The 12,389-nt window shown below is 40.6% G+C and overlaps 1 protein-coding gene across 2 annotated transcripts in view; it reads right to left on the bottom strand.

The window, feature by feature from the left end:
* cdin1 (CDAN1 interacting nuclease 1) overlaps window positions 1-12,389 on the bottom strand; it is a 75,517-nt gene that overhangs the window by 51,890 nt on the left and 11,238 nt on the right. The gene's annotated exons all lie outside the window — the stretch shown is intronic.

Raw genomic sequence — 12,389 nt, 5'->3', positions numbered from 1 at the left:
TGTACACCTCTTCCCTGCAAACCAACACAAACTAATATATTTTATAAACACATGCAAATACTCTATGTAAAGTGAATCATGTATTTTTTTTATTTTCACAATACATCTTTGAATTGATTGAACATTTTGTTTTATCACATGACTGGATAATGTGTAAAATTACTGTAAATGATAAATGATTTATCTTAGCCTAGGATTCCTGTTCAAACACAAATTTATAGCAAATGAGGCCATGAATATGAGTTTAAAATCATTTCTAAGTTTGAAGAAGAAGAAAATATATTTTCTATTGCGCCTCTCAAGATAAAAATCACGAGGCGCTTCACAAAAACAAAAAATGTAAAAATATACAAAATAATTTAGAAAATGGTTAAAAATATATATCAAATGAGCACAAAATAGACTATTGTGATTACAAAATGTAAAGAAAGAGAGAGAGTGAATAGGAAAGAGGGAAATCAGTGGATCCTGAAGAAGGTGGAATAGGTGGGGAGAGCAGAATAAAGAGAGAGTGGTGAAGAAGGTCATACAAAAGCTGCTTTTTAAAGGAGACTACTGAGTCCACTGATCTCAGGCTCAGGGGGAGAGAGTTCCAGAGTCTGGGGGCCACAGCAGCAAATGATCTGTCACCTTGGGTCTTTAGCCTGGTGCTGCACAACCAGTAGGCTTTGATCACTGGACCTCAGGGACCTGCTGGGGGTGTAGGGACTAAGAAGATCACCAATGTAAGATGGTGCTTGTCCATGTAAAGCCCTAACCAGGATCTTGAAATGAACCCTGAAGTTGACTGGCAGCCAATGAAGCTGGAGGAGAAGCGGGGTGATGTGGTTGTGGTTGAAAGGTCTGTCTGCCCCATTGCTCAAGTACTCTGAGAACTTGACGTCATAAGATTTTCAGACAAAAAGTCACTGAAAATAACAAGAAAGATTAGAGAAAACACTCCACCAGCTCAGTGTAAATTCACAATGACGCCTAAAGATCAAAAGGCCACTGCAATTTAGACGGTTATTAAATAGTCAACCGTCAACATGTGGACACAAAATAGAGATAAAAAATAATTCTTCCACTCTTTAACCTTGCACCTGAGCGTTTCAGCAACATTACTGCCTTATTGTTGGCATGGGGCCGTCACGATTCCCCTGTCAGAACGAACATCTGTTAGATTTTAAATGGATTACTCTTTTAATGAGCATGATTACTGCTTAATTGCTAAATCTATACCTTGTTAACTTTAAAAGGGACATTAACTGCTCTTAATATCCATGAAAACATATCTGTTCCAAAAACACCTAGAACTTTGGGGACTTTTGTTTTCGCTCTTTACGTCAATCAGATTTCACCGACATTAAAGAAAGAAAAGCACAATGTGGGTTCAAAGAACCAAGAGCTGAGCAGCGATTAATCACAGAGCTGTGATATGTGCTACATATTATGTTGATTGTGGAAAACTATTATTTGAACAAAAACTAACCACCCACCTACCTAAATGCACGCACGCACACACACACACACACACACACACACACACACACACACACACACACACACACGCACACGCACACGCACACGCACACACACACACACACACACACACACACACACACACACACACACACACACACACACACACAGGGAAGAATGGCTCCCATGCAACAAATGCATTTTTTAAACTTTTTAAGTTACTGTCTATCTCATTCTTTTTATGTGCTTTTAAATAAGTTCTCCTCTTGTAATAATTTCCATGTGCACATGTGTTATTATACCCATTTGTAAACACTATTAAAATAAGAGGCCGACCTATATCTTTTTAAGGCTGATGCCGATACCGATTTTTCAAGATTTTCGTTGCCGATGGTCGATACCTAAAGCCAATTATTAAGACCGATATAAATATGTTTTAGCAGCACATTGATTGTGAAAGACAACTGAACACTAAATGTGTGCAATGTAAATTAAATAACTCAATAAATCTCTTAATATTTATTGAACTTCAAATATAAAACAAACCAAAACTTTTTTAAAAATGGTGTGTTGTGGTCCTTCAGGTCCTTTCTTCAGTCTAGTGGTGGCAGTTGGCCACACAGGTGTCTGATATTTTTTATTTATTTTCTTTGTTTAATCGACCCTTAAAATTAATTTCGGCCCATGGTCGATATAGTAAAAATTGAAAATATCGGGTGCGCACGGCTCGGGGGTCACAAAGAAGCTGCCTATTGAGTACCGCTGTGCTACATGAAGTAGACACTGGTTGAGCATTAGGACGAAGTGGAAAACAACCGCTTGTGAGTAATCCTGTTTTCCTGTTAGAACTTATAACAAAAGATGCTTAATAGTTAAGCATGCTTGACGGTAGATATATTACGGTGTTAGTAATGTGAAATAATTTAATTTTTCTTTTTTTAAGAAACGTGGACACCACGTATATCAGTATCAGTTTATATCGGTATCAACATTTTGGTAAAGGGAGCATTTGTAAAATTAAGGTAGCAAGAACGCTTTGTTTTGTTTTGCAGGAAAGCTAAAGGTCCATCAAATTTCTTCATATATATATATATATATATATATATATATATATATATATATATATATATTATTCTTAGGCAAAAAAGAAACATTTCTCCAGAGTACTCACTGATTCAAGTCCACCAACACAGGAAAAGATACCGTGGTCCACCAATGAATCTCAAATAAACACCAGGCAGCATATTTTTCAATATTAATTTTGGAATTTTTAATTATCAAATGCATTTAATCATATATACCCAAATAGTCTGACACTGCAGTGTGTCCTGACACTGACATTTAGGGAAAAAAAATTCTAGAGTGGATGTACTTCCAAACATGAGGAAACAGAAGGTTGGGTGACAGAACAGTGGTTTGAGAATATTTCACTCTCATCCTAATTACCCATCCTTACAGCATAAGACAGAACATTAATATGCACTGGCACCCAAAATAGCGAAGCAGTGGATTAAATTAAAAACAATTAGGGACTTTCACTTTGTCACAGAGCTGGTATGGCTGTCTGGTCAGTGCTTTAGGCTCTATTAAGCCTGGATGTTCACGAGTGAATCTGAAAAATTAAAGTTTGAGTGCTGAACTGCTGTATTTCCCTGTGCATTCCCATCACGTCAGTGTCTTAAACCAGTGAGAGGGAGGGAGGTAAAAAAAAACTTGAAAAATCCCATCAAGCTAATTAATAGGAGATGAGGGAAATTCAAGCTATCAATTATATTCAGAATTTTCCTATTTACAAATAATTAATTATAAACAATAGCTGTAATTTGGGTAATGAAAGCCACCTGGCTAATGGTATTGGTATCATATGCTGTGACAGTACTTAGCATTTGGTGGATCTGCATGCAGAGTGTTGCATGGTGCGACTCTGCAGGGCATGACGCTGTCTAATTGAAGCATTGCACATATTTTTAAAAATGGCAATGAAATGATTTTCAAAATAGGAAGGACATGAATGAAATAAACCATCAAAAAAGTAAAAAGAAAAACGAAGCTAAATGAAATCCCAACTTCAAATAAATTTTGTTTTTTACATACTAAGATTAATTTAATATGAAAGGACCGCATTTAAGCAAGAGAACCGGCAATTATACACCAAGAATTTTCCTATAGATGGATATTTTATAAAGTGGAAACTAGCTTCATGTGGGTTAAAAAGTGGATATGCAAATGCTGCTAATTATGCATGCTGACACGCAAAATGCTAACATCTGTTTCTCAGCTACCATCAGCAGCAGTAAAATGAAAAAAGAAATCTTTGTGTTGACGTATAAATGGGATGTATTTGACAAGAAACAAACACAAATCTCAGTGTGTCACAGAGCTGCAAACAAATACTTGCACAATAAGAGAAATATGTTTACTCTTTAAATTAGTTTTTGTTTTTGTTCCGTGAAACATCTGCAAACCCTACATAGTAGAATCAATATAGAATAGCAGTAAACATTACGACTTCAGTAGGGCTTGACACCATATTTGGTGCTTGAGCTTAATAACGGGAAATTAAAAATAGATGTAAATATATTTAAGTAAAAAAGTGACCTTGTTTTAACCCTTTCATGCATGAATTATGAAATCTTCAACCATGATATTCTTTAACATTTTTTTCATTCACCTTTAGGTATAAATAAAACAAATTTGAACCTTTTTTCATTTACTTTTTGTTAAACATATAATTTACGAAAAGTTTATTACCGTATTTTCCGGACTATAAGCCACAACTTTTCCCCACGCTTTGAACCATATGGCTTATAATGAGGCACGGCTTTAGTCAACCAGAAAGGATGGATGCTGGAAAGTCTAATGAAGGAATGGTTAAAGGAGTGCTACGGAAAGCGCCCAGGAGGATTTTTTTCACAGTAAAACGGTGCTGCTTGTTTACCCAGCTTTACCCCGAGATGATGACAGCAACACGGAGAGCGACACTGACATCGCCACACAAAAGGTATGTGACGAAGCTCTTCTGAGGCTGTTCAACTCCGACACAGAAGAAGATGACTTCAGTGGTTTCAGTGCGCAGGAGGACGATGAATAAACTAATCAATAACTTTTCCATTTTGTTTGATGCTGATCAGTTCAGTTACATTCAGTTAAACTATGTTTTCAATTCAGTAGATATCTGCGGCTTTTAGCCCGGTGCGGCTTATATTGAGGTGTGCTAGAGTCCGAAAATTACGGTACATGTCCACCTCAGTGGACAGCGCAGATTCTGAGCATGAAATATGTTGGCTTGCCACACTGGAGTACAATGGGGGGGGGGGGGGGGGGGGGGGGGGGCTCAAATGCAATAAAATCTTCAACAGCTGTGCTTCATAATAAATAAATAAATTTGAGTAGCTGTCCACTTTAGTGACCAATATGCATGAAAGAGTTAAATAAGACTGTGTGTATGTATTCAAAGTGAGACTATATTTATTAGGTATTTAAAATACATCACTGTGGCATTATATCACAATGTTTTTTTCCTGTGATATATCGATATTCAAACGTCGTATATTGATTTTTTTTGGAAGACAAACATTTGCGTATTTTCTTTTCTGTTGGTGCAACTCAAATGCCGACAGCTAGTTGGCAGCAGTGTGTAATGGGTATTGTTTTTACCACTGAAACGTAAATCCCTTTATTATGGTTCAGAAACCTCATGTTAAACATGCTGCATATCAGTTTGGACTGTTTATAGAATTTTCCTGCAATAATTTCTGTCTAAAAAAAATCGCTAATATCATCTGGCTGAATGTATCGCAATTAGTGATGTACCAATATGACATTTTTGGGCCAATACCGATATTAAGGTCACTGTTATGGCCGATAACCCATATTTGCCGGTACCGATATACTGACAATAATGCTTCTAAAATCAGCAGATTTTGTATAAAATGAACATTATTAAAGCTGAATTTACATTATTAAGTACACACACCACACACATTTACACTTCTGAAATCATTACAATCACTGTCACATGACTAAACAAATACACATCACCCCCTCACCCGCTGAAACAAGCAGACAAATGGTGACAAGATAGAAAAAATATTGGTTGATAATATCGGCCCGGTTTTATTTATCGAACCGATACCGATATTTTAAAAAATGACAACAATTGGCTGATTCAGATATTGATGCCGATATATTGTCCATTCCTAATCGCAATAAATCGTGATATATCGTATTGCCTCCCATGTACAGTATATGTATCGTATGGCCAGAATTTCACCAATACACATCCCTACTTGGAATCCATATTTATCCAAGTCATAAAAACCTCTACACTCATAGTGCACCACAGACATAAGACACACAAGGAGGTATTTCCCCTTCATTCAATACTTCTAATGGGGAACAAAACATAATCTTAACCCAGCTACACTCACTTTATGAATGGGTTTCAAATTATTTTCTGCTTAGCTGCTTAAGATGTGAGAAAAGTTATATAATTGTAGCAAAAGGAGCGAGAAAGTCTTCAGAATCACCACCCTAATTGTGATCCCACATGAAAGCGAGGGATCTTCACTGCTCTGTCTGGGGCAAAACATCTTAGAACTATTATGGTGTGTTACCATTGTTATAATATAATTACTGTCACTAAGGGCTCCTGCAAGCTCTCAAAGAAAAGCACATGTGAGATCCACACCATCTGTCAAGTAGAAAGTGTCCACTGGCCTGGCAAAGAAACACATTGATTGCACTGATCAACTAAACTATGAAACTTGAATTTAGGTGGAAAAAATATTCCAGAATGCAAAACATCACTAGCTGTCCAGTTAAAAATGGAGCTTCATTTAGGGGGGGAAATATGTTTGGGAGTTAAGAAGATGGACTTATACCGGTTTCATTCCCAATCACATCTCATATCAACTCTATAACAACAAGTTGCTTATCCAAGTGTTTTAGCCCAATGAGCCAAAAGGCTTTACAATCTATAGTGTGTGTGCTTGCACAACAACCCTACAATATGAGAAGGAAGTAGCCATTCCTACACTTCCTAATCAAGTAATTGATTGCATCTATTATTCATGAGCTCCTTAGCCTGACATGAAGTTGTAAACTCAGCACAACTTGTCCTCTTTCTACATCTCACTGCTTTGCTTACACTTCATTCATTCCCTCACTCCCCCAATGCTCATCTTACTCCATAAAGCTAGAGAATTAGTTTGCCAGCTTCTCCGTCTTCAAGGGTTGTACTGCCAGTTTGTGTTTTGTTCAATATGAGCAGCCAAAAGTGCGAGGCCGTGGATTAAAAGCCGTCGAGGCTGGCCCTGCAGGCTCTGCACTTGATCAGTCTCTGGATAATGTCATTGCCACTTCAAGCCTACAAAATAGCTGCGGAGTTCTCTCTTTGCAAGTGTTAAGAGGAGAAAATCTGAGGTAAAAGAAGAAATAACAATTGTATTAATAAAAAGGCCAGTATGCTGTATTTTAATACACAGGTGAGCTTTCTAAATGATCGTCCAGGGTCATAGAAAAGTGAGAATCAATAAGCCATCTAATGTAAAGCCAAGCAAGCAAAAGTTAAAAAGGACAGAACTAAACCCGATAAGACCATTCCAGTTTAATGCAACATGTCCTTTACCAAATCCCCAATTTTAACCAGCTTGTGAACTAACAGATAAACACTACAGCCATCCATCCATCTATCCATCCATCCATCCATCCATTTTCATCCGCTCATACAGTCGGATCGCGGGGGCAGTAGCCTAAGGCGAGAGGCCCAGACTTCCCTCTCCCCGGCCACTTGGGCCAGCTCCTCCGGGGGAATCCCAAGGCGTTCCCTGGCCAGGTGAGAGACATAATCCCTCCACCGTGTCCTGGGTCTACCTTTAAGTCTCCTCCCGGTTGGACGTGCCCAGAAAACCTCACCAAGGAGGCGTCCAAGAGGCATCCTGACCAGATGCCAACACAGCCCCACAACATCCAGAGCCTTAAGGAACTCCGGGCGGATCACATCCACCCTCGGAGCCTTGCCACAGAGGAGCTTTTTACCCACCTCAGTGACCTCAGCACCAGAGATTTGAGGCCAACCCAAAGTTCCCAGACTCTGCTTCCTCACTGGAAGACATGTCGGTGGGATGGAGGAGGTCTTCGAAGTATTCTGCCATCCGATCCACAACGCCCTGAGTAGAGGTCAGCAGCACACCGTCCCCACTATAGATAGTGTTGGTAGCGCACTGCTTCCCCCCCCCCCCCCCCCCCCCCCGGCGGTCCGGAGCGCAGGCGGAGTGTTTAGCTAACCTGCAGGAAATGTCAACGACAGTTATCCAGAAAGTAGATAAGGGTTACCGGAGATGTTTCGGAGGTGTTCGCTAGGTATTTTTAAGATTTCAAAAGTCAAGAAGGGGGTCTGAAAAGCTGTTAGAAATAGCGTCAAAGTCGCTAAGTTGGCAACACTGTGGGAGGAGCGCTTCATTTGCCACTCTGTGTATATCTAGTCGGAACCTCTCAACCTCACACACCAACTCAGGCTCCTTCCCCACCAGAGAGGTGACATTCCATGTGCCAAGAGCCAGCTTCTGTAGCCGAGGATCAGACCGCCAAGGTCCCTGCCCTCGACTACCACCCATCACACACTGCACCCGACCCCTTTGGCCCCTCCCACGAGTGGTGAGCCCATGGGAAGGGAGACCCACATTTCCTCTTCAGGCTGTGCCCGGCCGGGCTCCATGGGTTAAAGCCCGGCCACCAGGCGCTCGACAACGTGCCCCACTTCCAGGCCTGGCTCCAAACACTACAGCCACTAGAAATAATCAATGAGGGTATATCTGAGCTATTAACATAAAATAAAACTATCTGTAGCCAAGAAATCAACATATCAATGGCACATGCCACAACAACCCTGCCCCGCGTTTTCCTTCCAAAGATCATGCCAGATAAACCCCGAATAACAGAGAAATTAACAAATGCTTGACATTTGCTCAACATCCATTATTCTGACACTTCTTCAGAATTTCAAAAGGCTGAACGCATGCTTAATCAACATTCATATTCCCAGAGCGAGCTCCGGCACCATATTGCAGCCCGCCTCAGTGCTGATGAAAACGGCACATTAGGGCCCGATTCGGAAAAACGTTTCAGGGACTCCTCGCCAGGGAGCCGCGTGTGTGTGTGTGTGTGTGTGTGTGTGTGTGTGTGTGTGTGTGTGTGTGTGTGTGTGTGTGTGCGTGTATGTTTAAGTATTGAAGTCTTTTCGAAATCAGAACTATTTGCTGTATCTTTTACTCACCCTCCTTCTTTTATGATAGTAGATGCAATATCAGAAGAGAGCTGAATGGCAGTCTGAAAGGGTATTTGTGTGTGTGGGGGGGGGGTGGGGGGGGGGATCATTACATTTAAATTCATTCACAATATAGAAAAAAAGACACAGAGGACTCTGACTTTCCCTCCCTCTTCATCCTACCCTCCTTGCACTGACTCTCTGGAGACAAATGGTAGAAGGACTGGGGTACCCCTATGGACCCAAGGGGAGTCAGGCAAGGCCTCAGAGAGCAGCATTTCCAATTCTAATATGTGGCAAGAAAAGGACCTGATGGGACTGATGTCGCAGTTTCTCCCACACAATCCTGCAATGAGCACTCCCCACCACTGACCCCATACGCTGCGTAGCCAAAGTCCAGATACTAGACAGGACACCAGGTCTGGCTATGAGGAGGGCAACGAAGATGGAGAAAAGGAGGGGTTTGTTATTTGCATGCCCCTCCATTGTGAGTGGGGGTAAAAAGTGACAGCACCGTGTCCAATTCTTTTCCCCCAAGAGCAGCTCGGGCCCAGCAAGAGAGGCCAGGCTGACAGATGACTCCCAACATCTGTGTTATGCAGCCGTTACAGATGAGGGACTCTCTTTCTGTCCGTCTATAAGACACTCCCTCTCTCCTCCCACTAACCCCCTTCATAGCATGACCAAAAGACTGACAGACCGTCCGTGGAAATTACCTTGAAATGGTCTACGACAATCATCTTGTTCAAAGTTTAAATTTTCTTCCCTTTGAGTCCCCAATTAAAACCAATGACTGTGAAATGATTTTGAACTCAATACAGGCAACAGAGGCTTGGGCATCATAGTTATTCATTTATAATCACGTCTCTTTAAACTTTAAAATGAATCAATACAACTTAAATGATATTTGAGGGTAAAAATAAATGTTGTTAAAAGAATATTCACTTAGAAACAGAATTTGTTTAATGGTTTAATGTAAAAAACATGATTAAACAGGCAGTTATGTTGAAAACTACGGCTGCACGATATTAGGAAAACCTGCGATATGCGAAAACAGAGAATATCGCGATGGCAATATTACTTGCAATAAATAAAAACTTTACTTAAAAATGACAAAAAATAATTAAAATGACAAAAGCAAAAGATGTGAGGAAAGGGAAAAAGAACATGAACAAGAAGAGGTAATAAGTGGGTCCCAGGAAAAGCAGAATCAGCAGAAAGACCAGAACTACGCTAATTCAGGTGTTTGCTAACCATTAAAATGAAGTGCTGTCCGCCTCGGAGATGTTTCTGAGGTGTTTGCTAGGTATTTTTAAGATTTCAAAAGTCAAGAAGGGGGCGGGCATCTAACCTATGAGAACCCACCCAATTGGCCAAAAGGGTAAAGAGCTCTATTTGACTTGTTAAAAAAAAACATCATGCTTCCATTTGATTGACAGCAGGGTCCGAAATTAATTTTTTTACTCACCGGCCAAGTTGGCCGGTAGGTGATGAAAATCTACCGGCCAAGCATATTTTTTACCGGCCAAAATTCTAAATGATTTAGATCTACCTAAAGCATGCAATTCTATATTATGTTGATTCCAAACAGAGTGACAAAATAATTAAAACATCAATTAATAAGGAAAACAACTCTTTTGTCATTTTTACTATTTATTTATTTATTTTTAGAGATGTTTTTATGAACTCTTTCATTGAAATCAAGTCAGACTCCTTGTTTTCTCTGTCCATGAAGACTGGCCTCCTGCTTCTGACACCGTCTTTGTGCCAAAGCATTACAGCCTCATTTGGGTCATAGTCCTTGATCTCTGGAGAACACAGCTGCACCATGAGAATATCTGAAAGTGTGTCAGGGCTAGGGTTGTCACGGTAACCGGTGTAGCAGTAAACCGCGGTAAAAAAAAAGTAGACAATAATAATAACCGTCTTGTTTTTAAAAAATATATATATTATCTCGGTGGATTACCGTGGCTGCAGTGTAGGCGCGGTGACCCTTACCAGCCACCGTATCATCTGGAAGTTGCCGGCGGCACATGCGCACTTTGTTGTTTACGACCAAAACTTTCTTTAAGCTAAAGCTGAAATAATGGCCAGAGGAGATGGCACTCGGGACATTTATTATCCCTCAAAGAAGACAAAGTCGGAAGTATGGGCATTTTTTGGTTGTTTGAAGAATGCCGAGGGACAGTTGTCTGTGAAAGGCAGCAACGCTACGTGGCCATCATAATGTAGCCAGTGTCTCACGACTCCGCCACCTCCAGTTCGCCACTTTTCACAAAATCTTCTGGTTGCCACTGGTCCTGGTGGTTTTTCTTCCAGTTCGACGAGTTTTCTTTTGGAAGGCTGGCTGACTCCAGTTAAAAACCGCCACATTTCACCGCTAGTTTTAACACGAAGCTAACTGCTAACTTGATAAACTGATTGAATGGGATAGGTGGAAATGACATTGGATGCGGCGCTCACGTTTCGCGTACGTTTGTGTACGTTGCAGGCAGGCGGGAGGAGTATCAGAAATCCATGGAAGATGACTGATAAACATAACTAATTTAGTGCAAATATTTACTCGCCAGGTGGCAGGTAGAGCTCAAAAATTTACTCGCCAAATGGAGCAATTTACTCGCATTTGGCGAGTGGCGAGTGTTAATTTCGGACCCTGATTGACAGAATGCATTATATGTAGCAAACATATGAGCTGACCATTCATTACGATATTTATCTGTTCTTTGCGATATACATATTGCGCATGCTGATATCGCAATAATGATCTATTTGCGATATTTTGTGCAGCCCTATTGAAAACAATGTGGTACTTAGGGCTGCTCAATTAATCGAATTTTAATCACGATTACGATCTGAGTTTTGAACGATTATAAAAAACAAAACAAGCCGATTATTTGCTCCTCCCGCTTGCGCTGCCCTGAGTTGCAAATGAAGCGCTCCTCCACAGTGTTGCCAACTTAGCGACTTTGACGCTATTTCTAGCAGCTTTTCAGACCCCCTTCTTGACTTTTTAATCCTAAAAGTACCTAGCGAACATCTCAGAAACATCTCTGGTAACCTTAGCTACTTTCTGGATAACTGTCGTCGACATTTCCTGCAGGTTAGCTAAACACTCCGCATGCACTCCGGACCGTTCTTCACAACATTAGGAAAGGGAATGATGCAGTGATGTGTCGGTCGCTAAAGACAGCTCTTGGAGCCGGCTCCCTGTTGGATTAACCAGAGTGAGTGACACACACACCGTACCTGCGGACTCCTGAGCAGCTAAAAACAGCTAAATGTGCGCGTGCAGCGTGCTAAACACACGTGCAGCTTGCCCGATTGCTGTGAGACCGGGTTGGGGGGTGGGGGTGCAGCTGTGGTTGGGACAATTATTACATTAACTGATGGGCCTGTAAATAAATAGTTTATAAATAAGGTAGAAATAAGTTCCTCACGCTGATAACTAATAACTAACCTCTCTGAGGACACGGTGCTCCTACAGCACCTTGACACGACTCAATAAATGTTATGCAACATTTTGTGAACATCAATTTATTTGCATTTATTTGTTATAAATGCCACTGTATAATTCTTGCTGTCAGTATTTGCAAGATATTGGTATTTGGGTCTGTACTGGTTAGACTTAAATGAGTTAAACCAAGGTCTATAGCCCTTGGGT

Source organism: Nothobranchius furzeri, chromosome 18 (assembly GCF_043380555.1).
Source record: "Nothobranchius furzeri strain GRZ-AD chromosome 18, NfurGRZ-RIMD1, whole genome shotgun sequence".
Taxonomy (NCBI): domain Eukaryota; kingdom Metazoa; phylum Chordata; class Actinopteri; order Cyprinodontiformes; family Nothobranchiidae; genus Nothobranchius; species Nothobranchius furzeri.
The sequence above is the reverse complement of the archived record's forward strand: the minus strand, read 5'-3'. Positions and strand labels throughout refer to the sequence as shown.